Source organism: Schistocerca nitens, chromosome 8, assembly GCF_023898315.1.
Source record: "Schistocerca nitens isolate TAMUIC-IGC-003100 chromosome 8, iqSchNite1.1, whole genome shotgun sequence".
NCBI classification, from domain to species: Eukaryota; Metazoa; Arthropoda; class Insecta; order Orthoptera; family Acrididae; genus Schistocerca; species Schistocerca nitens.
In genome coordinates, this window is record NC_064621.1 from 360,812,203 (window position 1) to 360,837,817 (window position 25,615).

Sequence of the window (25,615 nt, forward strand, 5' to 3'; positions counted from 1 at the left end):
ATCATCATAACGTATGTGTAGGGTCAATTTTGTAAAGAAACGTCCAATTAAACTTTCATATTATTGTGCTTAGGATTAATGTAAAGAAACTTCCAATTAAACTTTCATAATATTGTGCTTAAGATTAATGTTCTTTCGGAGAGTTAATATTTAACATTGTTGTGTATAAACTTGTTTCACTTTTTTGATGTTGGCAAGATGCGTTATGCATTGCGCTGTTTTTATGTTGGCGAGTTGAAAACTGTGTGAAAAGCTGTAATGTGGTGAGAAATAATGCGCCATTAAACTTGTCATTGCACCTCACACAGTTGTTCTCAATTCAAGCGAACAACAAATCCCCCACACCCTTAAAGTAGTAGTGATGCCATTACAGATGTACAGACTACTTTCACTGTCTCCTGAGTGGAAACGATAGGTATTCTGTGTCTGGGAGTTCCGCATATTGCGGCATGTGGACGCTAAATGGGGGTGAAATCAACAGCGGTAACGAAAACCGGCATAATATGCACTATTGGGCAACGGAAAATCCACTATGGCTGCGACAAGAGGAACATCAGCGACCTTGGCGGGTTAATGTATGGTGCGGCATTATGGGAGGAAGGATAATTGGTCCCCACTTTATCGATGGCAACCTAAATGGTGCAATGTATGCTGATTTCCTACGTAATGTTCTACCGATGTTACTACAAGATGTTTCACTGCATGACAGAATGGCGATGTACTTCCAACATAAAAGATGTCCGGGACATGGCTCGCGTGCGGTTGAAGTGGTATTGAATAGCATATTTCATCACAGGTGGATTGGTCGTCGAAGCACCATACCATGGCCCGCACGTTCACAGGATCTGACGTCCCCGGATTTCTTTCTGTGGGGAAAGTTGAAGGATATTCGCTATCGTGATCCACCGAAAACGCCTGACAACATGCGTCAGCGCATTGTCAATGCTTGTGCGAACATTACGGAAGGCGAACTACTCGCTGTTGAGAGGAATGTCGTTACACGTACTGCCAAATGCATTGAGGTTGACGGACATCATTTTGAGCATTTATTGCATTAATGTGGTGTTTACAGGTAATCACGCTGTAACAGCATGCGTTATCAGAAATGACAAGTTCGCAAAGGTACATGTATCACATTGGAACAACCGAAATAAAATGTTCAAATGCACCTACGTTCTGTATTTTAATTTAAAAAAACTATCTGTTACCAACTGTTCGTCTAAAATTGTGAGCCATGTGTTTGTGCTATTACAGCGCCATCTGTCACAAAGCGAAAAAAGTGGTCCAACTAAAACATTCATATTTCTTTACGTACTACACGAATGTGTAATAAAAAATGGGTGTTCCTATTTTAATAAACGCAGTTGATATCCGTTTGACCTACGGCAGTGCCATCTAACGGGCCAACCATATCGCCATCTGGTTTCCCCCTTCAAGCTAGACAAGTTTAGTTCTTTGTAGTTTTTTCGTTTGACGCTTATTTCGTGAGATATTTGTCCGGTCACGATCAATAGACCACCCTGTGTAAGGATATGTATTGCAAGCTTTTCTAATTTTTACAAGCTAATAAGATATCTTTGTGGTAGTGGTAGTAACTCAGCCGTGGGAGCTATGTTAACAGCTGTTTCATGTTAATATGTCTTTTAACAGTGCATTTATCGTTAATTCAACTTAAGCGTAGAACATTTGTATTTCTATTGTTCCTAATTCTTCTCGTTTTATTTCTTCATTTGTTATCCCAGGACTACTATCTTTGTCAAAATACTGTGTAAAATGTTAGACAACACGCGAAATACCTTTGTTAAACGTGTATGTGAATATATTTATGCCACTACACCATTGATAGTCGTCAATATCTATATATGTTCCTCTATCTTTTCCCTTAAATTAACCAGGCCTATCACTCAGTATTTTACATACGTATCAATCTACACTAGGAATAAAAAGCCCTTGGTTAAATTTGTGTCTGTCTTATCTCATATTCTGTTATAAGGCCAAATAAATAAAAAAATTTCATCATTATGGTGAGTTAGCTGTGGATACTCTCGTCTTCAAAGATGATGATAGCCGTTTTCAGAGGCTGAAAGAGTATGTTTCTGACTTAACGAGAGCTCAAGAACCGTACTGTAATTTGGTAGCTCTATATGACGCTATCATCAATGAGTGACCTACCTGAAGATACACGTGGTCTCTCATCCTGGTTGAATTGTGGCCATTACCAAGGTTACATGTGGATATTACTCGCTATTGGCGCGAGGCCGATGAGTAATTTTTGGTCCGATGTAGCTGGTTACTATGTCATCCCGCACAGGGAAAAATATTTCTGTGTACGGTTACGAAAGTGTTGGTGTTTCTCATTCGCACACAGTTTTTAAAGACATCGGTATGCTCGGGACCGCATAACTTGACAGTGAGTTAAGCAGATTTCTCTCAGTACTCAGTGTTGACATTTGTTCAGTGTGGTCAATATCTCAGTGCCAAAGACTGCATATGAGTGTTTACGGAACTGCTTCTACAGCGAGAAAGTTGGTAAACTATGTAAATATTATTCTGGGGAAGTTTCATTCGCCACGTAGGCATTTTAAACGCCCAATGAAACTAACATCTGTTTGCAGACCTAGAAGTGTGTAAACGCTTCTTATTCACTCTCATTATTAGTTGCGAAACTAAATCTAGCGTGACATTAATTATATACGATGATTGGAACATTAGTAGTGGCAACTATTTATTTAGAGCTAGTACAAAATAGATACATGTTTCAAAGTTTTACTGAACTTCAAAGTAGTCACCAGCATTGTGTATAAACCGTTGTCAGCGATGTGGAAGTCGTAGGATACTTTTAGCAGTGCCAGTTGTGTTGACAATTCGAGCGACGCGGTCTGTTGCCCGATGAATTATAGCAGTTCTGAAGCGAATGCAGTGAAGTGTTTCCTTCAATTTAGAAATCGGGTTGAACTTACGAGAGCTTAAGTCAGGGGAATGCAGTAGGTGGTATAACACTTAGCAGCCCCATCAGTCACACAAATCAGTAACAGCTTGCCCTGTACGTGCTTGAGCATTGTCCTTCAAAATGATGGTCAGGTTCTGCAGAAAGTGTCATCACTTCTGTCCCTATGCTGTTCATTTTTGGAACACAACCTACGACCAGCTTAGAGACATAAGTACAAGTGCAATGTCCCAAGCACTGTGCTGAACATCTCGCCTCATTAGAAGAAAGCGCAAGGCATGGACCCAACTCAGGGCTAAAATATGACAAAATCTGATTCTAGAGATCATCGTTATGTAAACAGTATGCGGAAATACATAACTCAGCTTCCACAGACTTACTGACGTACGAATGGCTAGTGTACTATGAGTATAGCGTTCATTTATCGTGTGAGTGGTGGAGTGTTAACGAGTGGAAAGCAGTACTGTAAATTCTCGCCTTGAATACAAGCAAACGATTATACTGTAATCAGAAAATCTGCTACCATCCCCGTTGATTAAGATATCGTTGTTTATTGAGAAATCTTGCTGGCATGAAGAAATCGGCTACCGTCCACCCTGTGATTATCTGTACGAACTATTACATACCAATGATCAACAACTGAAGGAGAAGTATTATCAAAAACCGGTTACATGCTAAAAACTTTTTCAAACAAAAGCTTTCGTCAACTAACACAAATTGTGACTTTAGAGGAAGGGAAAATTGTTAAGACCTTTAAGAAGCTCAGTTCATTTGTAAACATCACGCTCCCCACAGAGACATTATGTTTCAAGGTACAAGATAGTGCACGACTGACGGAGTATGGCTTAACCTTCCACAGGTTATTTACCTAGTTTGAAGAATAAATAGAATTTTACTCGTCATAAAACTCTGTTACTGAGGAATTAACAATATGTAAAACTAGCTTTAAGATGGCAAACGGCCTTGCTGCAGTGGTAACACAGGTTTCCGTCAGATCACCGAAGTTAAGCGCTGTCGGGCTGGGCTAGCACTTGGATGGGTGACCATCCGGTCTGCCAAGCGCTGTTGGCAAGCAGAGTGCACTTGTGAGGCAAACTGAGGAGCTACTTGATTGAGAAACAGCGGCTCCGGTCTCGGAAACTGACATACGGCCGGAAGAGCGGTGAGCTCACCACATGCCCCTCCGTATCCACATCCAGTGACGCCTGTGGACGGCGTCCGGTAGGTACCGTTGGGCCATCATGGCCTGTTCGGGAGGAGTTTAGTTTTAGCTTTAAGTTATAATACAGCGGTCAAATATGTGGAACTCGTAATATTTACAAATGCTGCACAAAACACAGTCCCATGTCTCACAACAATCAAACCATTAGAAAACACCGGAACCTGTTTATAACGGTCTCCAGAGCTCGTTCCTTCATGTGATTCTAAAATCAGACAGTAGGTTGAAACACCAACCAGAGAACATCATAAGTTCCTAGGAACACTATCCTGCAGGTTTCTACTTGACTCCATAATTACTGCGACAAATCTAGCGGAATGTCGAGATGGTATTGCTTCCTTTTCGACACATTCTCTCTGGGCTGCTGCTAGTCATGTATCTCCACCCGAACTGGTTGCGAGGACTGTGCGCTAAACGACGTTTGTGCAGATGAACTAACCACTTGGTGGCCGACACAGCACTTACCCCCCGCCCCCCCCCCCCTCCCCCTCTGCCACCCTTATGTTCGGCTGCTGTATCCGCTGTCAGTGCCCAGCACCTGCTGCTGCCATCATACCGCATCGTCCTCGTCTTAGGTTGACGTCCAGGTACGCGTGATGTCACCACGTCTGCTGTTCCTCTACCTGCCCCCGAAGTCACTTCGTTGCAGGGTATCCCCCTCCTCTTCTTAATTACGGGCACCGCTTAGCAGTTTTAAAAATGACCTCGGACTACGAAGATCCAGGGTCTTTCAGAAGGAACCCCTTGAGTGCGAGGTCGCAAAAAGGCCAATGGTGTTTACGGCATGTACGCCCCACACATTGCTGCCATGCAACCACTATATTGACTGCTAATGCCGACAAGGGGCCGGACTGGAGGTATCCAATGGTGCGAGAACAGAATGAAGTTACAGAGCATAGTTGAACAGCTTAGTCGACGAATAACTCAAAACAGTTCTACAGTGCTAGTGGTGTTGATACAAAGCAGAGCGATAGCAACGATAAACAAAGTAAACATTGCATTATACAGTATTTACAACAACAGTTGTCAGTGGTCGCATTTCGTCAGAAAGGAACCCAAATCATTTCGCAGAGTGGGAAAGAAATGGCAGATGAAATATTAGCATTTCTGCAAGACGAGTCAGTGGAGTGTGTGGCATCGTATACTCTCGACTGTGAAGACAATGAACGTGGTGATGATACGTGCTTAACAAGTGAAAGTGATACTAAGACAGATGTCGGGCTATGTAGTTCATTATCCTTGTCGGACATGGAGCCACAAATCCCGTCTCTAGTGAAACGTAGTAAAGGACAATCATTGTAATCAGGGTAATGAATAGTGTAAGTAGGCTGTTTAGGTTTTCTTATTGGTAACGCCACGTAGCGCTCTGTATGAAAATCACTGGCTGTGCTGTGTGCAGTCTGTGGCTAGTTTGCATTGTTGGCTGCCATTGTAGTGTTGGGCAGCTGGCTGTTAACAGCACGTAGCGTTGCGCAATTGGAGGCGAGCCGCTAGCAGTGGTGGATGTGGGGAAGTGAGATGGCGGATTTTTGAGAATGGATAATCTGGAGGTGTGTCCATCAGAAACAGTACATTTGTAAGAATGGATGTCATGAACTGCTATATATATTATGACTATTAAGGTAAATACATTGTTTGTTCTCTATTAAAATCTTTCATTTGCTAACTATGCCTATCAGTAGTCAGTGCCTTCCGTAGTTTGAATCTTTTATTTAGCTGGCAGTAGTGGCGCTCGCTGTATTGCAGTAGTTCGAGCAACGAAGATTTTTGTGAGGTAAGTGATTTGCGACACGTATAGGTTAATTTAGTCAGGGCCATTCTCTTGTAGGGATTACTGAAAGTCAGATTGCGTTGCGCTAAAAATATTGTGTGTCGGTTTAAGCACAGTCATGTATAATTTTTCTAAGGGGACGTTTCAATAGTTACGTGCACGGAAGATCATCCGCAGCATAGTAAACAAAACAAAAAGTTATGGACCGATTTTGAATACGTCTGAAGAAATATAGCCGTGTAGCGCACAAGAAAAATTACTGATAGTCAAGAGATTGGTACAAAAACTGCTGTTTGCGCGTTTCAAGAAGGCTCGATACAGTTTAGAGGACGTGTATGATGTGACCTGCTACATTATGCACATCAAGACGCACGCGACCTTAGTGATTTCAAGAAGAGCAGTGGATGGTTGCATAACTTCAAACAGTGCTACAGAACAGGAAGACTTAAGATAAAGAAATTCCAAACAGAGCGTCAACTTGACGATGCACAGTAAACTGCGGAATCGGCCCAAAAATTTGTTAGTCAGATAAGCAAACTTATCCCACCGTTCAGTAAGGAATTTGTTTTCAATTCTGGCTAATCGGGATTTGAAGAGAAAATGCATATGAAAGGAACCCTGGAAATCAGAGGTACGAAGGGAGTAGTATCAAAATCAACTAACATCAATGCTTTAATGCATTCGTACACAATTACGCCGAATGTTAACGTGGACGGTGAATTGACCGGAAAGTTACACGAAAGTGCCAAAGAAACTGGTATAGGTATACGTATTGAAATACAAAGGTATGTAAACAGGCAGAATACGGAGCTGCGGTCGGTAACGCCTATATAAGACAACAAGTGTCTAGCGCAGTTCCTAGATCGGTTATTGCTGCTACAATAGCAGGTTATCAAGATTTAAGTGAGTTTGAACGTCGTGTTATAGTCGGCACACGAGCGATGGGACACAGCATCTCCATGGTAGCAATGCAGTGAGGATTTTCCCGTACGACTATTTCACGAGTGTACCGTGAATATCAGGAATCCGGTAAAACGTCAAATCTCCTACATCGCTACGGCCGGAAAAAGATCCTGCAAGAACGGGAACAACGACTACTGGCAAGAATCTTTCAGCGTGACAGAAATGCAACCGTTCCGCAAAATTTCTGAAGATTTCAGTGCTGGGCCATCAATAAGTGTCAGAGTGCAAACCGTTCAACGAAATGCCATCTATGCGGGCTACCGGAGCCGAAGGCCCACCCGTGTACCCTTGATGACTGCACGTCACAAAGCTTTACGCCTCTCACGGACTCATCAACACCGACATTCGACTGTTGATGACTGGAAACATGTTGCCCGGTCGGACGAGTCTCGTTTCAAATTGTGTCGACCGGATGGACGTGTACGGGTATGGAGACAACCTCATCAATCCAAGGACCCTGTTTGTCAGCAGGAGACTGTTCAAACTGGTGGAGGCTCTGTAATGGTGCCGGCGTGCGCAGATAGAGTGATATACGACCCCTGATGACAGGTGACACGTACGTAAGCATCCTGTCTGATCACCTGTATTCATGAGCACTGTCAATTCCAACGGGAAATTCCAGCAGGACAATGCAACACCCCACACGTACAGAATTGCTAGAAGGTGGCTCCAGGGACACTCTTCTGAGTTTAAACACTTCCGCTGGCCAGCAGACTCCCCAGATATGAACATTATGAGCTTATCTGAGATGCCTTGCAACGTGCTGTTCAGAATCATGATGTCAATTCCTTCCAGCACTTCTTCAGACATTAGTCGAGTCCATGCCACGTCGTGCTGCTGCACTTCTGCGTGCTCGCAGTGGCCCTACACGATATTAGGTAGGTGTACCAGTTTCTTTGGCTAACCAGTGTATTTTGCTGCTGCTACGGTCGCAGATTCGAATCCTGTCTCGGGTGTGATGTCCTTAGGTTAGTTAGGTTTAAGGAGTTCTAAGTCCAGGGGACTGATGACCTCAGATGTTAAATCCCATAGTGCTTAGAGCCATTTGAATTTTTTTATTCAGTGTATTTATTGTGCTGCGAGAAGTCGGAAGTGCTCTGCCCTGCACGATTCTTCCTCGTGTGCATGATCTTGCAAGGGCAGTAGGGAATATTTACGTCACAACAAGAAATTGTGGCAAAATGAGCGTGAGAGAGCTAGAACTGTGGTATGAGTGCTGCTTTTGGCCAATAGCTGGTCAAAATAACTTGCTTCTGCTTGATTCCTGGTCTGCATATAATATATACTCCTTTAGAGTAAACTGTCTCTCCTGAAAAGTGTGTGACATTGCAATTTATACCACCTGAAAGGCACTGGACGAGTTCAACCTCTGGATGTTTTTTTCTGTGCGTAATAAACATTATCGCATATCTGCAGTTACGCCTTAAAAGATAGCCAGTTTCACGATAAGATCCACGACCCACTGTTTCGCATTCGGTTGCATATCATCAAATTCTATCAATTCTCATCACCGTCTTACACCAATATAATTCTGTATGCATTCGTTAATAACGGATATCTAGCTGAACTTCCTGTACGGTTTGCAACTCCCAAGAAGTTCGCCTTCGACCTTGCTCGTGCGAATCTTTGTGATCACTGTGACGCGCCAGTTTTCAAACTGTGTCCATAGTGCAAGTTAATGGTTTGTTTTGAACATTTCTTGAGTGTCGAAGATGTCTACTTTGTGAAGTGTAATACAAAGTACACACATAACATAGAAGGTTGATCTCTGCAGCTCCCGGACACTCATTTCCTGTCGCCCTTCTAATGCAGATCGTGAGTCATTAGTAGCTTGTATTTTTCCTGTTTTAATTATTGACACAACACTTTTAAATGAATCTTAATAAAGACTGAACTTGCGACCTCGCCCTCAAGGGGCTCCTTGTCAGACACGCTGCCAATGTGGCAAGACATACAGTACAGGGTGTTTCACTAAATGTGTTTGCCTCTGTAAGCTACGAAGTAATAGGTGACGGAAATATTTATTGCGGTAGGTCACCATAAAGCTATGAACATAGTTTATTGTGTTATTATCCAAAGAGTTACAGCAAAAAGATACAATTTTTTAAATGGAACAATATTTGTTTCTATCATGCACTGGAATCAGTAACACCAGCTGTGTATACATCAATTTAAATTACATTCCTATCACTTTTAGTTTGGGAGCTACAATCCTTCAAATTTTCAGAGGCAGATACCACACACGCTGCGCATAACACAATGCGCCTTCTAAATGTGTGCAGCCGAGTTATAACGTCGCCGGTGTCACGGAGCAAGAAACTTTCTCGATGCGCTGTTAGACTGCCGACTGTCGCCGCACACGGCCGTATACCCGACAGTTCGAGCCACACCAACAAACGGGGCTCAATATACCACAGTTACTGACATCGGATGAAGATGGCAAACGCGAACAGTGAGTACGTTGACATGTTGCTGATGCTCGGCGAGTGCCGACACGTTGCCACTGAAGCAGCCATGCCGTACGCCCTGAGATATCCTAGGCGAAGAGCTTCGGCAGCCATTACGTTCTTACGTGCCGAACAACGACTTCGGGAAACAGGCAGCTTCGTAAAGCGACACAGTAACAGACGAAGAATTGCAAGAAGTGAGGAGACGGAGGTGTTTCTTTTAGCTGCAGTACACCACGATCCTCATGTCAGCTTACGAGCCGTTGCTGCAGTCGCTGGTGTCAGTCTCACATCTGTGTCGCGTATAGTACACGGCCACAGGTTTCACCCGCACCGCCTGTCACAGACCCAGGAGCTGCATGGGAACGATTTCTATGCGACAGTTATATTCTGTGAATGGGCAATGCGTAATTTCACGCTGGAGTCTTTACAAGGTGTTATGTTCTCTTATGAGTCCACGTTCACAAGTTATGGTGCAGTGAATCGCCATAACGTGCACTACTGGGCCGCAGACAATCCTCGGTGGGTACGACCTGTCGACCGTCAACGTAGGTGGTCTATTAATGTATGGTGCGGAATTCTTGAGGATGAAATCATCGGTCCACACTACTTGCCAGGTACACTGACAGGTGAGTTATATCGCGCGTTTATAGTCGACAGTTTGGGCGGTCTCCTTAAACCTGTGTGTCTACACACGAGAGTCCATATGTGGATGCAGCACGATGGTCACCTAGCCAATTCTGCGAGTGCTGTTGTGGAAGAACTAAACAACAGGTTTGCAGGAAGGTGGTTGGGGCGTCATGGACCTAATTCATGGCCCGAAAGGTCGCCCGATTTAACACCATTAGATTTTTTTTTTTTTTTTTTGGTTATGTAAAGGATCGAGTTTATGTCACTGTGCCCACATCCCCAGATGATCTAAAACGGCGCATCGAGGACGCATGTTACTCCGTGACACCAGCGATGTTACTTCTCGTCTGCAGATCCTTTAAAAGGCGCATTGCATTGTGCAATCAGGAACATGGGCACACATTTGAACATCTCATTTAAATCAACTTCCCACCGCCTGAACATCCATCACTCACCACACAGCCATATATTATATACAGTGTGTGGTATCTGCCCCTGAAACTTTGAAGGGTTGTAGCTCCCAAACTAAAAGTGATAGGAATGTAATTTAAATTGATGTATACACAGCTGGTGTTACTGATTCCAGTGCATGATAGAAACAAATATTGTTCCATTTAAAAACTGTATCTTTTTGCTGTAACTTTTTGGATAATAACACAATAAACTGTGTTCATAGCACCGCAGACATTGTAACGTTTCTTATGGTGACCTACCGTAATAAATATTTCCGTTGCCTATTACTTCGTAACTTACAGAGGCAAACACATTAAGCGAAACACCCTGTATATAGATTAGACGCTCTGTATTTTCTAAGATTGTTGCCGATAACAACAACGGTACACCAAACTGCAGCAGCCTAACACGTCGGCAGTCGCGAAACTTTGCGTATAGGAATCACGCGGAATGGATTGCGGCTATACAATAGTTATGACACCGACATCTAACTTTTGGGACTGTGTCATGAAAGAACCCAGCGACATTCAAGTAAGGAGTAGCTGGTCAAACGAGATTGCAGCTACATGTAGTTCGATTAAGAAGAGGAAGGAGACAACCCACAACGAACCGACTTCGGGAGCAGGCAGTGGAAGAGCAGAGGTGCCGCCAGCACGCATGCATGAGCCTGAGCCTATAGTGGAACTGCCTGTGGGCGGGAGGAGTGGGGGAGGAGATGCTCGGGGCGGACGGCGGCCACAGCGGCAAATCGGTGGGAACGGGAGGGGGGGGGGGATGGGGAGAGAGAGGATAGACTTAGAAGCGCCGTGACAGCCCTTGTGCAGTCAAGACATCCAGCGTTTTAATGGTCCCACCAACATCAGGTGTGGCTCGACGCAGCTTACCCATTCATGCTCGGATTCCCACAAAAGTCCGAAAGAGGTTGGCTCCAATACGGACAGAAAAATTGATGCCATCGCAGTGGAACTTCGGATGAAATTTTGATACGAGCTGCTCCACAAAATAATTGTCTTGAAACGCCCGTTAAAGCCGCTGGACAAAACAGGTAATTAGGATTGTGGAAAGGCCAAATAAGAATGGGGTCAGTTTCACCTTCTAATTATAATTTATTGTAATTTAATAACACTTTTCAACCTAAGCGGCACTTAGCCGGACCTTTACCGAATGCAACTCTTTCACGGCTGAAGGCCTCCAAACAAGAATTCCTAACAAATCAACAAGATACAAATCCAGTTAAGATAGCAATCAAATAATTAAAAAAACATCGCAGCAAATTGGATAGAAGGCCACAATTAAGTTTCAGAATTTTAGAATATATTACCATAGACTTCTAAAGGCAGAAGGCCACAATGCTTAAAAACAGGAAATCTTAGAAATCAACAAGATAAAAATGCAATTAAAAGGCAAATAAAATAAATAAGAAAACATATCACGGCTAAGTGGAAAGCCTCAATGCAAAGCAGATAGAACAAACATATACAAGGTGCAATACCAATGGCTGAAGGCCACAATTAAGTTTCAAAATTTTAAAATATATTACCATAAACTTTTAAAGGCAGAAGGCCGCAATGTTTAAGCTTGAAAGATAAGTTTAAGATTTAATTTGCAAAATTTTTATGAAAAAGAAAAATAACCATAAGCCTTAAATTTGAAGTAGCTGAAAACAGATAATTAAACACCGGTGGCATTCAGAAGCCTCCAGTGAGGTTGGTCTGCCCTCGTTCACTTAGGCGAGACAGGTGGAGAACCCAATTACATTTGATCCATCGGAACCCAACCAGGAGACAGCCACGGACCGACCGACATAACGACTTGCTTCCCATCAAGCAGTACATGAGAGCTCAAACAGAAAAGGTTACAAACGTGATAATCCACAATGGAGTATGTATTAACTGTCAAAATTATACACCATGTTGGATTAGCTGTCAAAATTACACAGCATGTTGGACAGTGACAGCAGGTGAGGAAAGGACGCTGCCTGAAATTACGTTAGTGGCCAGGGCAGGTAACCGGAACACTAACGGCCACAAGGCAGAAAATTCCACTGGTGCATTCGAATTGTAGTCAACCAGTATAGTTACTTGCACCGCATGGCGAATAAATTTCAGCAGTAGAAACACTTGGTGTTGCTCACAGGAAAACCTCCCCAACAGCAAACCACCGAAACGAACCATCACAACATGAATGGACGTGGCTTGGGTAGTTGAAACCACTTTGACGTCCTGGGTCGGTGAATCACGAAGCTCGTAGCGATCGGACAGCTCCACACACGCTCTGACACTGCGCAGGGGCTGCCAAAGGACCCAGCCGACTGCACCGCGCGGAGATAACTTCCCTCGTCCGCAACAACCGACCGACTCAACTCAGAATGCCGACAACATCTAAACTCGTCGTCAGTGGAACAACGCCAACTACACACACAACCTGAAAAACACTTGCACGAAGACCTGAACGATACCCAACAAAAACTAAGCACGCACGAAGACAAATCGGGAATCGATGCACACACACACAGCCGACTCACGAACGATCGGCGAGCCAAAACGCGTCGTCCGGTTGGACGGCCGACCGATGATCCACTAAGACCGCGGCCCGGCTCAAGTGATGCGTGGCGGCAATGGTCGGACGAGCCATGTGGACGCAGACCTCACTGCTGCTCCAACACGACTGCACTAGTGCTGCATTGCAACTCCCCGACTGGCAGGTCGGGACAGTGTTCCAGACGCGTTCCATCTGACTGGCAGACCCGAACTCGCAACCCGAACTCGGGATCCGAACTCAACTGGCTTACGATAGACAACGACTGGGAAGTAATTTATTTTTTATTTTTTTATTTACATGTCAAGTTCCGTAGCACCAAATTGAGGAGCAAATCTCCAAGGTCATGGAACGTGTCAGTACATGAACTTACAACATAAAAGTAATAACAGATAAAAATAAATGTTCATGAACCTGAAAGAAAATCCGTCCATAAGTTTAAGCAAACGCTATCAGCAATCAATGAGAATCAGCTTAATTCTTCAAGGAACTCCTCGACAGCATAGAAGGAGTGACCCATGAGGAAACTCTTCAGTTTCGATTTGAAAGCGCGTGGATTACTGCTAAGATTTTTGAATTCAAGTGGCAGCTTATTGAAAATCGATGCAGCAGTATACTGCACACCTTTTTGCACAAGAGTTAAGTAAGTCCGATCCAAATGGAGGTTTGATTTCTGCCGAGTATTAACCGAGTGAAAGCTGCTTATTGTTGGAAATAAACTAATATTGGTAACAAGAAACGACAATAAGGAATATACATGTTGAGAGGCCAATGTCAAAATACCCAGGCTCGTGAACAGAGGTCGACAAGAGGTTCGTGAACTCACACCACTTATTGCCCGAACCGCCCGTTTCTGAGCCAAAAATATCCTTCTAGAATGGGAAGAGTTACCCCAAAACATAATACCATACGACATAAGTGAATGAAAATTCGCAAAGTAGACTAATTTACGTGTCGAAGTATCACTCACTTTCGATACCGCTCGAATAGTGAAAATGGCAGTATTAAGTCTTTGAACAAGATCCTGAACGCGGGCTTTCCACGACAGCTTACTATCTATCTGAACACCTAGGAATTTGAACTGCTCAGTTTCACTAATCATATGCCCGTTCTGTGAGATTAAAACGACAGGTTTTGTTGAATTTTGTGTTAGAAACTGTAAAAACTGAGTCTTACTGTGATTTAACGTTAGTTTATTTTCTACAAGCCATAAACTGAGGTCATGTACTGCACCACTTGAAACCGAGTCAATGTTGCACACAACATCCTTTACTACCAAGCTAGTGTCATCAGCAAACAGAAATATTTTAGAGTTACCCATAATACTAGAGGGCATATCATTTATATAAATAAGGAACAGGAGCGGCCCCAACACTGATCCCTGGGGCACCCCCCACTTGACAGTACCCCACTCAGATCCCACATCACAGCCGTTATCAACATTATGAATAATGACCTTTTGCTGCCTGTTGCTAAAGTAAGAGGTGAACCAATTGTGAGCTACTCCCCTTATTCCGTAATGGTCCAACTTCTGGAGCAATATTGTGTGATCAACACAGTCAAATGCCTTTGTTAAATCAAAAAATACGCCAAGCGTTCGAAACTTTTTGTTTAGCCCATCCAGTACCTCACAGAGAAAAGAGAATATAGTATTTTCAGTTGTCAAACGACTTCTAAAGCCGAACTGTACATTTGATAGCAAATCGTGTGATATAAAATGATCAATTAACCTTACATACACAGCCTTTTCGATAACTTATGCAAACACTGATGGCATAGAAATAGGTCTAAAATTATCTACATTATCCCTTTCTCCCTTGTTATAAAGCGGCTTTACTACTGAGTACTTTAATCGCTCAGGAAACTGACGATTCCTAAAGGAAAAATTACAAGTATGGCTAAATACAGGGCTAACATGTGCAGCACACTACTTTAATATTCTACTAGACACTCCATCATAACCATGAGAGTCCTTAGTCTTCAGTGATTTAATTATTGACTCAATCTCAAAAAATGGTTCAAATGGCTCTGAGCACTATGGGACTCAACTGCTGAGGTCATTAGTCCCCTAGAACTTAGAACTACTTAAACCTAACTAACCTAAGGACATCACAAACATCCATGCCCGAAGCAGGATTCGAACCTGCGACCGTAGCGGTCTTGCGGTTCTAGACTGCAGCGCCTTTAACCGCATGGCCACTTCGGCCGGCGGCTCAATCTCCCTCTTGTCTGTATCACATAGGAGTATTTCAGACGTCAATCTCGGAAAGGCATTTGCTAAGAAATTTATATGATTTCCTGTAGAAACTAAATTTTTATTAAATAGCAGTCGAGCAAAGATACTACGAGAGGGGATATATCGATACGCGCTGCTAGCGCCGGTCACGGTCAGACAAAGCAGCAACTCAGTGATAGTAGTAATTTAAATTAACGTGGTAAGGTGGAAGTACGTTAAAAACAGGGTGTAAAATACATGGTGGCGGGAACACGAGCTACGCACGGCTTATGTCTTTCATCGGATGAAGACTTGATGTAGTAATCGTCTGTAACTCAAACTGAGCCAATAATTTTGAGATTTATTTATTTGACATATGAAGTGATCACTCCATTCAAGTTGTGGGTAAGTGTATATTTTATATGCTGCAGTTATGTCTTCTAGTCCAAATGTAAAACTGTTTCTTGGAACAATGGAAGCAAACCTGTGAATAATACTTCCAGATTTAAAATAACTACCTTACACAGTAAGTGTAAATTCTGAGCCTGAAATATAGAATATAAACTCAAGAAATAATTTTTTCCTATGACACTGTTCTTTCCTCAGTTAATCCAATTGTACCGTTCAAATTCGTGAATAAACGGTTTTAAACGTCATTTTGTTTTAAACTAACCTTACTGAGCCGTGTTAAACCTTCGGCACATCTCCGCGGTTACGTTTTTCCATGCTGTGTCAGACCTATGGTAGAGTTGACGAATAGTAGCGTCTGGTGAGTGACGCCATGACAGTATATCGGCAATCCGCTAAAAGGTTTTCTTGATGTGTGAGAGATCTGCAGAAACTGCAGACCATGTCACCAATCGAACACCCATTGTATCGAGATAGCTTGGGACAACACAGGCAACCTGCAGTCTTCTGTTATCTTGTTGGAAGATAATGTCACGGAAACTTCGAACACAAGGCACAGTCAGTGCCTTTAACGGAACGGCTACTGTCAAAATTACCGGCCATGTGAAGCAGAGGTGATGGGCATATGTACCCAATGGCGCCCCATACAATGACGCCAGGTCCGATGACGCATGCAGTCTGGCGACATCGTTCTCGTAGGATCCTCTACGCACGGATACTTACACCGTGATGCTGTACGCAGAACTGGGTGTCGTTACTGCTGTGTCCAGCGCCACGGTTCTCTCTGCGCCCACATGAAGGGAAGCCGCAACAATGGTCGCCGTGTCGAGAGTCCCTGATGTCCGTGTAGGGCAGTGGTTCCCAACCTGGGAGTAATTACCCCCTGAAGGGTAAAATGAAATTTTCTGACGAGTAAAAACTAAACCATTCGATTTTGTTTCAGTCACGAAACTAAATTATTTTTAAAATATCATTACTATTATCGCAATTTTGTAAGACACTAATGTTGATTCTACAAGTTATCAATAATTATTTTTTCTCAGTTAGCAGCATTAATACGGTGTAGGTTACAGGTTCCTCACACAGTCCACCCATTCCACACATACGTTGTTCTCTGTCCCGTACATCGCTGATGATAAAAGTGAGAATATACGTATAAAAAATGCTAAATATCTCAATAAAATGTCTTCTACAATTTGTAAATAGTACCTACAGTAGTCCAAAAATTGCTTCATTACTCACTTCGAAACAGATAAATGAATTAATTGACAGTTTGACATAGGAATAACTACGTAAGGTCTTCTATAGTGCTGTACACGGTGCTATTGTTATTATTATTATTATTATTATTATTAGAGTAGTTAGACACAAGGCATTAACAGCCTGAAGTCGTCCAATTTTGGCCAGTTCAGAAGTAAGGAATGCAGCAATGAAGTGGTTTACCAACAATAATTATAGTGCACACACCTGAACTTGTTTCATTTTAAGTGGGGGTTGCAGTGTGCAGCTGAAATAAGTGCGGCAATGGAGAGGAGTAATGCAGGGGAAGCATGTTTAGTAACAAATATATACCATCACTATGGGTAGTTAGCTTTCTTTTCTGACAAGGAGTTTTGGGCAGCACTTGCGAACCACACCGAATTAGTTCGTCATTTATTCTACACTCTCTCTCTCTCTCTCTCTCTCTCTCTCTCTCTCTCTCTCTCTCTCTCTCTCACACACACACACGCACGCACACGCACAAACTAAATATAATTCATCTTTCATCATTTTAAGAATAAAAGTGTTGAAAGAAAAGTCTTCCATTCTACAGTTTAGTTAGGTTCTACGGTTGGTGATAAGCCGGCTGTTGTGGCCGAACGGTTCTAGGCGCTTCATTCCGGAATCTGCAACGGTCGCAGGTTCGAATCCTGCCTCGGGCATGGATGTGTGTGATGTCTATATGTTAGTTAGGTTTAAGTAGTTCTAAGTCCAGGGGACTGATGACCTCAGATGTTAAGTCCCATAGTACTTAGAGCCATTTGAACCATTTGGTTGGTCATTATGTGGGGGAGGGCGGCAACAGAGGACAGGGGCGGAGGGGGGAGGGGCGGAAGGAGAGGGGGGGAAGGGCGGGGGAACTATCTAATGCCTGATTGCACTAAGGGGTAACAATCTAAGAAAGATTGGGAACCAGTGGTCTTGCAGCAAATAATTCCTTTCTCTTATGTGTAAATGTAACCCCCACTTCAAACAATGGAAACTAAGCTGAAGCAATACAAGGCAAAATGTCCAAAAGCACAAAGAAATACCTGTCGCTAAATCTAAAAACAGATGGCGCATGTAATCATCTTTTAATTTAGATGAAGACCTATTCATTCGTCGCATTCCGTTGACACTCAGTGTTTGAAATATGCCCTTAGATTTAAAGCGATTGCAATTACCCATGCGCCTTGCATTCGCACAGGGCCAATCAGTTTGTGTGGCAGATAAACATCCCAGGCAACAACGGAAACTGCAGCTAGTGTACCATATTCAAAGGTCAGTATATGTAGAGAAGCAAGAAAGCCACACACTCGGAAATGGTACCTGAATATTGGTTGTCTGTGGAAATATCGTGTTATCTCTCTTGAAGAACTCGGAAACGTGTACCTCCACTTGTCGGGAACAGACCGCAGTATTATTATGGCCTGTTGGGACTGCGGTTTGTCGTTCCACACTATTGCTGCTCACTTTGGGCGATACTCAACACCTGAACGACTAGACAGACGTATTAATCGCTTGGCCTTGCAGGATCGTACACCAGTGTCACGTACTTTGGGGAGCACGAAGACAAGCAGTAGAAACTCTCCCCGTGTGCGGGCACCCACTATCTTGCTCCAATGTAAGCCCAGAATGGCTCGCCATGAAGGGCAATGAAACCTGGTGTAGAATAGTGTCGACGTACCGCTTTTCGCAAATCAAAGGGGTGCTGCTATGAAATGAAATGACACCCCAGACCATGACTCTTGGTTGTCGGGCCATATGGCGTGTGACAGTCAAGTTGGTACCCCACCGCTCTCCAGGCGTCTGCAGATACGTCTTCGCTGGTCGTCGGAGGTCATTTCGAAGCAGGACTCATCACTGGAGACAATTCTACTGCATTCAATGAGTTTCCAAGCCGACGGCGTGTCTGGAGACGCTCCTAAAAGTGGTGGGATACGAACCTACTTTCGCCCGCCATACTGCCCGACAACCAGGAGTGAAGGTCTGGGGGTGCCATTTCTTTTCATACAAGGATTCCTTTGGTTGTCATCCACGGCACCCTTACAGCACGTCAGTATGACTATGATATTCTACGCCCCATTTTGTTCCCCTTCATGGCAAGCCAACTAGCTCTTTACACACACGAAGTGTTGAGTGCTATTGACAAGGGATTTCAAATTGATTCCGTATTTCTGGATTTCCGGAAGGCTTTTGACACTGTACCACACAATCAGCGTCTAGTGAAACTGCGTGCTTCTGGAATATCGTCTCAATTATCTGACTGGATTCGTGATTTTTTGCCCGAGAGGTCACAGTTCTAAATAAATGACGCAAAGCCATCGAGTAAAACAGAAGTGATTTCTGGCGGTCCCCGAGGTAGGACCTTTGCTGTTCCTTATCTATAAAAACCATCTGGGAGACAATCTTTCATTTCAGAAAGATAATACGAGCCCACACACGGCGAGAGTTTCTATAGCTTGTCTTCGTGCTTGCCAAACCTATCATGGCCACAAAGGTAGCCGCCTCTCTCCCTAAGTGGGAACGTTTCAAGCATTATGGGCACGGTCCTCTAACCAGCTCGGGATTTTCACAATCTGACTCGCCAATTGGACAGAATTTGCTGTGATAGCAATGGAGATACTAGCGCGATAGCAATGGAGATGCTATCGAAGACAGTGCTTCCAAAGCAGAGTTACTAAACACAGCCTACCGAAATGCCTCCACAAAAAAGACGAAGTAAATATTCCAGAATTCGAATAGACAACAGATGCCAACATGAGTAACACAGAAGTAAATATCCTTGGAGTAGTGAAGCAACTAAAAATGTAAATGTCGTGTGATTAGCGCCTCCCGTCGGGTAGACCGTTCGCCGGGTGCAAGTCTTTCGATTTGACACCACTTCGGCGACTTGTTCATCGATGGGGATGAAATGATAATGATTAGGACAACACAACACCCAGTCCCTGAGCGGAGAAAATCTCCGATCCAGCCAGGAATCGAACCCGGGCCCTTAGGATTAATATTCTGTCGCGCTGACCACTTTTTTTTATTTGGTCGTAGCGGACGTCACATGACATCCCTTGAAGTTCGTTGTTGATCATTCCACTCAGTTTTTTTTATTACAGAAACCAGCCGGCTCTCTGACCAAACGCGCTGAGCTACCGTGCCGACACCACTCAGCTACCGGGGGCGGACAGTGAAGCAACTTAAATCACTGAATAAAAGCAAGTCTTCTGGTCCAGACTGTATACCAATTAGGTTCCTTCCAGAGCATGCTGATGTATTAGCTCCATACTCAACATTCATATACAATCGTTCGCTCGACGAAAGATCCGTACCCAAAGACTGGAAAATTGCACAGGTCACACCAACATTCAAGAGAGGCAGCAGGAGTAACACACTTACTTACAGGCCCATATCATTAACGTCGATATGCAGCAAGATTTTGGAACATTTTTTGTGTTCGAACGTTATGAATTAGGGCCTACCTCGAAGAAAACGGTCTATTGACAAATAGCCAACATGGATGTAGAAAACATCGTTCTTGTGAAACACAACTAGCTCTTTACACACACGAAGTGTTGAGTGCTATTGACAAGGGATTTCAAATTGATTCCGTATTTCTGGATTTCCGGAAGGCCTTTGACACTGTACCACACATGCGGCGTGTAGTAAACTGCTGGAATATCGTCTCAATTATCTGACTGGATTCGTGATTTTTTGCCATAGAGGTCACAGTTTGAAATAACTGACGCAAACCCATCGAGTAAAACAGAAGTGATTTCTGGCGGTCCCCAAAGTAGGCCATTTTCCTGTTCCTTATCTATATAAACCATTTGGGAGACAATCTGAGCAGCCGTCTTACGTTGTTTGCAGATGACTAATAAAGTCATCAGAAGATCAAAACCAACTGCAAAACAATTTAGAAAAGATAACTGATTGGTGCGAAAATCGGCAGTTGACCCTAAATAACGAAAGGTGTGAGGTCATCTACATGAGTGCTAAAAGAAACTCGTTAAACTTCGGTTACACGATAAACTAGTTAAGTCTAAAGGCCGTAAATTCAACTAAATACCTAGCAATTATAATCACGAACAACTTAAATTGGAAGGAACACATAGAAAATGTTGTGGGGAAGGCTAAACAAAGATCGTTTTCTTGGCAGGACACTTGTAACAGATCTACTAAAGAGACTACCTATACTCGTCCGTCCTCTTTTAGAATATTGCTGCGCGGTGTGGGATCCTTACCAGATAGGACTGACGGAGTACATGTAAAAAGTTCAAAGAAGGGCAGCAGGTTTTGTATTATCGCGAAATATGGGAGACAGTGTCACTGAAATGATACAGGATTTGGGCGTTTTTTCGTTGCGACGGCATCTTCTCACGAAATTCCAATCACCAACTGTCTCCTCCGAATGCGAAAATATTCTTCTGACACCGACCTACAGAGGGAGAAACGATCACCACGACAAAATAAGGGAAATCAGAGCTCGTACGGAATCATATAGGTGTTCGTTCTTTCCGCGCGCTATACGATATTGAAATAATAGAGAATTATGAAGGTGGTTCGATGAACCCACTGCCAGGCACTTAAATGTGATTTGCAGAGTATCCATGTAGATGTAGATGTAGATATCCATCAGGACATAAATAACTCCAACAATCAGTGCCAAGCCGAATAACTGGCTCAATAATTTATTGACTGGTTCAATTTGTGAAGCTTCTTCCCCTGAATAAATATTTTTCTCTAAAATCTACCGATTTCCGTCCCATTCGGCTAATTCCTTCGTGGCGCGTCGATCCTTTTTCTGAAGAGCGTACACAGACCTGATAATACACTGCGCAACACAGTTAAACAGTCAATTTTTGCGAACACCGTATCTGTTCTAATTGCGACGCAGGTTTGAAATTTGTCTCAAAGATGCCTACAACCTTTCTCTGTAATGGTGCAAAAGCGTGACGCCCTGTGACCTCACACTGGGACTCGGCAAAGTTTCAAGCAGCAGCATGTCGACACATGCGTAAAGCGGATAGTGCTCAGAAGTTCATGAGAAGTGCAAGGTGAATTAATGGTGTCACATTGGCACCAATTTTCAACGCGATTCCGCCTAACGTCACCGTGGACTTGTCACACAATGGGAAGGTCATCACACCAAACTTAACCGCATTTCACCCCGTCTCTTGACGCTTCTACGTGAAGACCAGAAACGCGACGGCCAGGTTGAAATCACGCAGTGTTTTTATGCGTTGGGTGGCAAAGGAATCATTTCAGACACACCGCCGCTGAGAACAATACGGAAAAGCTTCGGAGGCTGGAGTAAGGTGCCTCAGTGAGAGCACCCCTTCCGTTTGGGTATTGATTCCCACACTTTGTGATCAAAAGTATCCGGACACCCCAAGAAACATACGTTTTTCATATTAGGTGCATTGTGCTGCCACCTGCTGCCAGGTACTCCATGTCAGCGACCTCAGTAGTCATTAGACATCGTCAGACCGCAGAATGGTGCACTCTGTGGAACTCACGGACTTCGAGCGTTGTCAGGTGATTGGGTGTCATTTGTGTTATAAGTCTGTACGCGAAATTTCCTCGCTCCTAAACATCCCTAGGTCCATTGCTTCCGCTGTGATAGTGAAGTGGAAACGTGAAGGGACACGTACAACCCAAAAACGCACAGGCCGACCTCGTCTGTTGACTGACAGAGACCGCCGACAGTTGAAGAGAGTCGTAATATGTAATAGACAGACATCTATCCAGACCACCACACAGGAATTCCAAACTACATCAGGATCCACTGCAAGTACTATGACAGGTAGGCGGGAGGTGAGAAACTTGGATTTCATGGTCGAGCGGCTGCTCATAAGCCACGCTTTACGCCGGTAAATGCCGAACAACGCCTCACTTGGTGTAAGGAGCGTAAACATTGGACGATTGAACAGTGGAAAAACGTTGTGTGGAGTGACGAATCACGGTACACAATGTGGCGATCCGATGGCAGGATGTGGCTATAGCGAATGCCGGTGAACGTCATCTGATACCGTGCATAGTGCCAACAGCAAAATTCGGAGGCGGTAGTGTTATGGTGTGGTCGTGTTTTTCATGGAGGAGGCCTACACCCCTTGTTGTTTTGCGTGGCACTACAACAGCACAGGCCTACATTGATATTTTAAGCACCTTCTTGCTTCCCACTGTTGAAGAGAAATTCGGGGATGGCGATTGCATCTTTCAACACGATCGAGCGCCTGTTCATAATGCACGGCCTGTGGCGGAGTGGTTACGTGACAATAACATCCCTGTAATGGACTTGCCTGCACAGAGCCCTGACCTGAATCCTATAGAACACCTTTGGGATGTTTTGGAACGCCGACCTTGTGCCAGGCCTCACCGACCGACATCGATACCTCTCCTCAGTGCAGCACTCCGTGAAGAATGGGCTGCCATTCCGCAAGCAATCTTCCAGCACCTGGTTGTACGTATGCCTGCGAGAGTGAAAGCTGTCATCAAGGCTAAGGGTGGGCGAACACTTCCAGCATTACCGATGGAGGGCGCCACGAACTTGTGAGTCATTTTCAGCCAGGTGTCCGGATACTTCTGATCACACAGTGTACACATTTCGCGGTCAAAAACGATGATTCACCGTTTCTCTTGAATACTTTCCGTAAGCATTCAAGTAAAATGGCACATTAACACACAAATTTCGGAAACCATCTTTCCAAAAACATGTAAGTAGAAATTTCCCGAGGAAGGAAGAAGCCTGCGTTTTTGCTGTTCTGTGACATTGTAACTGGAAAGAATAGCCGACCCCCAAAGAGGCATAAAGTCGATTCAATCTCCAGACCTCCAGCAAAAAAATTGACAATTTATGAGACCTTTGAACGTCGATTTAGGCCTCAGAAAACCTGAGCTATATAAAATACCGCGTGGTTGTAGACAGTTTATGTCGGGCAGCCCGTGAAGGAAGAAGGAAGGAAGATTACGATTTGATGTACCGTCGATATCAAGGTCATTAGGGAAGATCTCAGTCTCTGACTGTTTCAAGGATGGTGAAGGAAATCGACTGTGACCTTTCAAAGGAACTGTTCCGCCATTTGCCTGCAGCGATTTAGGGAAATCTAAGTGTAGATGGCGGGATGCGGATTTGAAACGTCGTCCTCTCAAATGCGACTCCAGTATGCTAACTACTGTGGCACCTCGCTCGGTGACAGATAGTACGTACTATTGAACCGCGCTGTGTAGAACGCGTCAGGTGTTTGCGCCTGCGGTATCGTGATAAATCAACGGTAACAGAACATGCTCTTAAAAACGGACACCGAATTTTAATCGATACACATGTGTTAGGAAAGAGATGTATGGTTTCTGGGAAAGCATCATAAAAGAAGCGTTCGAGATAAACATTTCTGACAATAACCTCAATAAAGGCGGTGGTCTACAGGTGAGCCCAGCTTGGGATGCGGCCATCGGAACGCTGAAGTGCGCGTGGCGGGCGCTAAACGAAAACACTACCATATATGGCGCTGGAGCGGGTAACATTGACGTCATAGAAGGTAGCTATATCAGGACGGTTGCAGCGATCACACGGCAGTCATCACTTGACATCGGCCGAGGAGAGCTCGGCCTAAAGCTCGTGGATTTTAAACCATTTAACGTGGCTGGAAGCCCGAGAAAACTTTATCAGTATATATCGCTGTGACATCATCCATTCGAACACGAAACTTTTGTGATTGAATAGTGAGGCTTTTTATAGGCTGTCTATTACGGGTGTTATCATCTTAACATATAGACATTTTACAGTAAATGAACATCCCCTAGTCAACGATGACGACCGCAGAAGACTAAACTAAATAATATCAGATAGGTCGAAGCTGCACATTTCGTAAAAATCAAAATAGTCATTTTGATTCTATAGGACTCGCACAATCAAGCCCAGAGTGTAATACACAGTGCACAGTGGAGCTCTGTGATAAACCATTTATTACCTTCACAAGTATCATAATTGTTATTCAACATAGTAGCGAGAGGTCTCCCGCAAGGTGGAAAATCACACATCGTTTTATTTCTATTGGCAGATACCCTTCCCCCCACCGTTAGACTGTAGAAAAACCACTTCTGTGCTACATTCAGGCACACTGGTGTAACGCATCAATGGTCGTTAATTACGTGCGTGGATTCAATGCTGGTCTCCCTCACCCTGTATCGTAAACCAGCGTTCTGCACCTTAAGCCATTAGGACCATTTCCCATAACCGTATCTAACATCAGAAATGTTTTCCCAGGGCATCTACATTGTAGTCTACACATCAGCATATTTTCTTTCAACGAAGAAGTTTCTGCAGCACATTTCTGCCACTGCCAGCTTCTACGGAAATTTCAGCACAGTTGTCCACTTACTTTATTGTAGTATACTACAGTATCAAAGCCCATCTTCGCAAGCCTACGAGTCGTAAGGACGGCTGTAGCAGTGAAACCTCCTCGAAGAAGCACCTATTACCCGTTGCTGCTGCAATTCCGGTTCTTGATTCATTGTGCTGTAAATACTCGCCACAGACATTAGCGAGCTGTAGATCTCCCAGTCGGGCTAACAGTTCTTCGTAGCCTTTGTGCTAAGGAGAACTCTGACATAACTGACTTTATGCTGCACAGCTCTGCTAAACCATTATCACCTACATTCCGCAATCGAACCCGAACCCCTTGCACCAATAATACCAGACGTTACTAACATTTATACAGTTCACCTCAACTTTGGGTGAGGTAGTGGTAGTGGAAATATCAAAAATTAATGTCATTTGTATTTCCTTAGACGA

At 43.8% G+C, this 25,615-nt stretch overlaps 1 pseudogene; it reads left to right on the top strand.

Moving 5' to 3' along the window:
• Window positions 1-3,900: 3,900 nt before the first annotated feature.
• Window positions 3,901-4,018, top strand: LOC126200055 (5S ribosomal RNA; annotated as a pseudogene).
• Window positions 4,019-25,615: the final 21,597 nt, after the last annotated feature.